Consider the following 6,482-nt stretch of genomic DNA (forward strand, 5'->3'; position numbering starts at 1 on the left):
CATTACTTGTCTATATGTATCTCGGATGCTATACTCATACATATACATGATGCTGAGAATCCCAAGGATGCATGGGATACTTTGGTAAAGCTGTTTAACACAGATACTAGTGCTCGTAAGTCTCAGCTGTTGAGACAACAGATTCATAATGTGAAGCGCAAAGGAAGGAGTATCCATGATTATGTACAAGAGATAAAGAAGTATGCAGAAGCATTGGCAACTATCAATGCCCCCATGCCTGATGATGATTTGGTAGACATTACCTTATGTGGTCTTGGCAAGGAGTACAAGTTTTTTGATACATCTATTTCAGTTCGGAGTACAAGTTTACCAGATTTTGATGAGTTGGTTTCACTCTTGCTTGTTGAGGAAATCAAACTCAGTGACTCTTTTCATGATGCATCTACTAGCCATGATGCATCTACTAGCCATGATGATAATGGCAGAAATCAGGCTTTTTATTCACAAAGGGGATTTAGAGGCAGGGGGAGATTTGCATCTACTAGCCATGATGATAATGGCAGAAATCAGGCTTTCTATTCACAAAGGGAATTTAGAGGCAGGGGGAGATTTGCATCACATGGTCGTGGTAATGGTCGTGGATGGCAGGATAGGTCACCACAACAGAATTTTCAGCCTACATATGGTGCTAGAGGTGGTCGTGGATATACACCTCAAAGAGGCACAGGTAATCCTGGTGGTAGAGGACGTTGGCAAGGCCAACAAACATCTATACAAAATGTGGAATGCCATTACTGTGGGAAATTTGGTCATATGGCACGTGATTGTTTCTGCAAACAAAATGATTTGAGAGGGGTAGAGCACAACATGGTGGACATTATGGACAACATGGTGGAAATTATGCATCAAGCAGTAATGGATGGCAGCGCAAATCACTTGTTTGCCATGAAACGTGTTGTGGGATCTATGATGACAAATGGTGACAGTGATGACACTTGGTATATGGACTCTGGAGCATCAAACCATATGACTTGTCATGGCGAATGGTTTAAACATATGAAGCCTATGGATGTGAAAGGCTATGTGGAGACAAGAGATGATACCCAACATGCTATCACATATGTTGGAAGTGTACCATTGGTTATGCATAATGGTGAAACAAAGTCTATGGTAGATGTCTTGTATGTGCCTTCTATTACAAAAAGTTTGGCCTCAGTTGGTCAAATGGTGGAACAAGGTTTATAGGTTCATTTCAACGAGCATGGATGCTTCGTTGAGGATTTCAAAAATGGATGTAGAGTCATTGCCAAAGGCAAGAAAGAAGGCAGAATATTTAAGTTGGATGCTGGGATTCCTGAGTTGAAATCAGCCATGTTCTCTAAAAGTCGAAATGTGGTACAGGACATTGACATGTGGCATAAAAGGATTGGATATGTGAACATACAAAGGTTAAAGATCATGCAAGTAAGAGGCATTGTTAGTGGGCTGCTTAGATTCAAGTATGATGGGAATATGCAAGTCTAAGATGCTTGCTAGTTTGGAAAGCAAGCAAGGTTGCCATTTCCTAAATAAAGAAGGCAACATGAGTAGCAGGCCTATGTATGGGATCCTGCACGCGAACCTATCCATGAAAGGCAGCTTGTATTATGTGACATTCATTGATGATTTCAGCAGAATGACTTGGATTTACTTTCTCACAGAGAAAAGTGAAGTGTTGGGAAAGTTTATGGACTTCAAAGCTTTTGCAGAGAAGCAATATGGCTCTTGGATAAAATGTTTGAGGACAGATGGAGGTGGTGAATACACCTCACATGCTTTTGTTGAGAATTTCTTGAGAAAGCATGGCATAAGAAGGCAGTTAACTTGCAGGTACACACCTCAGCAAAATGGTGTTGCTGAGAGGAAGAATAGAGTCATTTGCGATGTGGCCAGGGCAATGCTCAATGAAAAGAGCACGCCAGACTATTATTGGACAGAAGCGTGTGCCATCGCGGTGTATGTACTTAATAAGACACCCACAACAGCCATACATGGAAGTACGCCAGAGATGCGACTTACAGGTTTTAGGCCAGACATTGGACACCTCAAAGTGTTTGGTTGCATAGCTTATGTGCTTGATGAGAGAAGGAGGAAGTTGGATCCTAAGGCAAAAAAGTGTGTTTTGTTGGGTATGCACAGGATCGCAAGGCATATAAATGTTACAATCCACAAACTAGGCAAGTGGTTATCTCACGAGATGTGGTGTTTGATGAACTTGCTAGTTGGTACAAGGCAAAGGATGAGGGTGTCATTGATTCTGTTAATGCTGATGTGCATGTGAACTTGCCACAAGCAAGTTCTATTTCTATGTCTGGGCGAGCAGAGTCCGAGAGTTGCACTATGCATCCATGGTCAGGAGGCTTGAGACATGAGAGTGTGAGCACTAGGAGTAGTGCTGTGGATAATGGAAAAAGAAGGTTGAAGGAATTGGCATTACAGGTTATGAGTCATCAAGTTCAAAAAGTTTGGATGAGGAACTTGGCATACCAGTTTTACGCACACCAGCGCCTCCACATGCTAGAGTGACAGGTGTTCAGAGTGATCCGCATGCATTGCAGAGGTCCCAAAGGGTCAGGTATCCAGTTGACAGGTTGACATATCGTGACTTTGCTTTGCATTACGCATATATTGTTGAGATTCAAGCTCGACGTCAGTGTGCGCCAGCTATGCTATGTGCTGGCATGTTAGGTAGGAACATGTGTGAGACATAAATGACCGCGTCCAGCTGGTCATAGTGTGTGGACATTAGCTAGGGTTAGATGTGTGTGGACACAACTCATAGTGTGTTGTGTGTATTATGGATTATGGCTTTATGCATTGTGTGAGAAGGGAGATGGCTTCCCTCTATGGTTAGGGTTCGCTATACATTAGGGTTTGCTCCTGTGTGTGTGTCTCCTTTCCCTCTACCTATTTTTCAACATGGTATCAGAGCCTTGTGCTGTCTATTAGGGTTTATGAGTGAGTGAGAGAAGAGGGAGAAGAAGCTGTGAAGAGAAGCTGTGAAGCTTGCCATTAATGCTGTGAAGCTTGGAGCACACCGATTACTATCAGATCTGAGAGCTTGGCCTACCGGGTAAGGTCTTCTAAACATCCTTGAGCGGATTGCAGGTGATTTAGGTAAAAACAAAGCAAATTAGAGCAACTCAAAGCAAAGAAAAATTCTGGTTTTTTGGAAGCTTTCCATTAAAGCTTGGAAGCGGTGATGTATGGTGGAAATTGATGTAAATCTGGTAATGTAAATCTTGTCAGAGTTGGAGCAGCAGAATACACACACACGTAGAGAGAAAAGTTGACGCAGAGAGAGAGAGAGAGAGCGAGAGAGAGGTTGGCGAACAACTTGAACTTGATTTAGCAATGAATAGTTGATTACAATGGTGTGCATGGGTATGTTTATATATCCACATATGAAGGTTGGCCGACTCACAATGTTACGACTTAATTCCACATGAGATACTATATTTTAACACCCTCTCTGTAGCTCATAGTGGGCATAGATGAAGAAACCAAGTCGATGCAGATGCAACCATGGAAACCCTAGCGTGGCCTTTGCTAGGTACACCTCGGATCATGCACCAATCAACCTGTCTCCACAAGAAAATGCCATCTTGAGCTTCAGCTGCCACATAGAATAATGAACTGCAGATGACTCCACGTCCATGATCCCCCATTCGTTGAACTGAGAACACATCACGTCCAAAAATCCTCTGAACCTTGAATTGTCGACACATGACGCCCAAAATTCTCTGACAATGAACTAGGAACTCATCCCATCCATAGTCTGCTACCAATGAACTACGAACTCATCACGTCCATAGATTTGTCAAGCTGTTCCATGCCAGATGCATGTGCCTTGAACTCCGACACACGGGTCCAAATCACCAAAAAAACGGGAGCACGGACTGCCCCTCTCTGCCACTCACATGCCTCTCTCTGGTGGCTGAAGCACGTGATAGCATCCATCCACCAAGCTAGAATGCTGGAGCATGTGCCAGTGTAGTCCTCGCCACACCGGCAGATGCCGTAGCATCCTTAGTAGAATCACTGTCACTGTCATCCTCGTCAGCTTTGCCTTTGCCTTTGTCATTCATCGAGCCTTGAGCTTTAGCTTTGGATTTGCAATCCCGAGCCAAATGCCCTCGCTTTCCGCACTTATAACAACGGCTCCTAGACTTCTTATTGGATTCCGATGCAGCATGTGCCGATTCTACATCCTTCGGAACTCGAATCTTGCCTTGGGAGATGAGCACTGCTTCCTCCTCAATGAGAAAAGAGCTGAGATCATCAAATTCCAGCTTTTCCTTCGTGACTTGTAAGCGTAATGCCCTCGAGACCATCTCATACTCCTCAGGCAACTTCATAAGAACCAAGGCAGCTAACTGGGTACTAGTTAATGCACTATTCATAGCCGATAACTGATCATGGATAACCTTTGCCTTCATTAGAAGTGACTGCATAGAGGTCCCGGTTTCAAACTTGATAGAAAACAACTGGCCGAGAAGGGTTACTGCTCGCATTGTTGAGTCTCGATCAAACATTCCTGCAAGCTTTGACCACATTTCCTTGGCAGTCTTTAAAGTCTGAATGGCAGGGGAAATTTCCTTGGTGAGGGATTCTGCAATCGCCGACATCACCTTCGCATTGTGAGCATCCCAATCCACAAGAGATTTGAGAAACTCCTCCTCCTGAAGACGTGTAAACCGATTGCTATCCCTTCGGGGACGTTCCTCCGAGCCATCAACAATGTCCCATAAGCCTTTTCTGCTAAACCACAGCCTCATGATCAAATTCCAATGCGCATAGTTGTCGCCATTCAGTTTGTCATCCTTGCTCGAACATGGGAGTCCCATCTCGAAAACTCCGTCCACCTCTTCTCAGTCGACCCGGTCTGCTCGCCTTGTGCGTTTCCTCAAGCCTTGGGCTATGTACTTTGCTACCTTGTTCAGTAGCGCCTCTGTCGACAGCAGCACCACTTCATCCCTGTTAGCTCTGCGCCACCACTACAGCTGGTACTGTCACGAAACAGGCCCAAGTCCAGTCTGAATTTTTGTCTATTGCTTGGTTGCGCTACCTCGCCTATTTCTGACATGTGCATAGCCTGCAACGCCTGTATCAGCCCTGTGCATCACCTGTGCGCCTGTGCCATCAAATGTCGCCTTCTGCCCAGTCAGCAAACAGCCGCCTGCCGCCGATTTAGCCTACAGTAGTACTGACAGCACTTCTGACCTCTGTGCCGCCTCTGCCAAGAGAGCCGTCGCCTGCAGCACCTTAAGCCACGACGTCGGCAACGAACCGCACTCTCTATGCGCTTGTCCAAGGACCCTAGAGCCTCAGCTTTGATACCAAGTTAGGAAAGTGAATGCTGCGAGAATCAAGAGAGAGAGAGATGCACACAGATAAGACACGGGTGAGGCAACAACAACTGTACTCAACAGGGGAAGGCTACAAGGATGGGCGTCCAGGAATCAATCCCAAGAGGTAAGAACAACTGAAGAGGGGGTGGCCTATAAATAGGCCCCAGTCAAGGAGGTCGGCCCTGAGCAGATGGCCGACCAGATCTAGTCGGCCCCTTACTGAAGGGTGGCCGACTGGTCCTAGCCCTGGCCCAAAACCCGTCTGGAAACAGCCTCCAGAATGGCCCTAAATCTCATAGAAACGGAACCAACTGTGGACCTCTCACTGGCCGGGCACAGCCACAAATAAGCCCTCTCTCAAATAGAAAACCATGAGATGCCCTAAATCTTAACACCCTCTCTGCAGCTCATGGTGAGCAACACATCTGAAGACACCATCCGATGAAGATGCCGCCATGAACGCCAAAGAAGAAGGGTACATACAACTCTTTCCCAAGCTGATGCTGTAGGTCCCTGCCTGGAGAATGTTGGCTGGAACACACCAAAGCCAAAATCCTCCCAGAGAACTCATCCCATAGGGAACCTCTGACTTCGAATGCTAGACTCACTAGGTCCATAGTCGATGAATCAAGCAATGAACGCAAACACCACTGGTCCATAACGCAAAAAACTGTCGCTGCTGCCTGCCAGAATGTCAACTGATAAGGGTCAGAGCGAGAGAGAGGTTGGCGAACAACTTGAACTTGATTTAGCAATGAATAGTTGATTACAATGGTGTGCATGGGTATGTTTATATATCCACATATGAAGGTTGGCCGACTCACAATGTTACAACTTAATTCCACATGAGATACTATATTTTAACAAATCTGGCAATGTAAATCTGGCAAAAGACACATGTATCTCACAAGAAGGAATGTATTGGCAACTCCTATGCAAGCCTTAAACTGATTTTGGAGCAATTTACATGCATTTGAATGAGTGAAAAATTCTGGTTTTTGAGCTCTCACAAAACAGAGAAAAGGAAGTCAAAATTTGATGCATTTGGAGTATGTTTTTGGCAAAAATCAAAGCATTGATGGGTTACACACTTGCCTAGTGTGTTGGGTACTCACAAAACCCTCAGGAGCA

Source organism: Cibotium barometz, chromosome 15 (assembly GCF_041138505.1).
Source record: "Cibotium barometz isolate CiBa-2024 chromosome 15, ASM4113850v1, whole genome shotgun sequence".
NCBI lineage: Eukaryota > Viridiplantae > Streptophyta > Polypodiopsida > Cyatheales > Cibotiaceae > Cibotium > Cibotium barometz.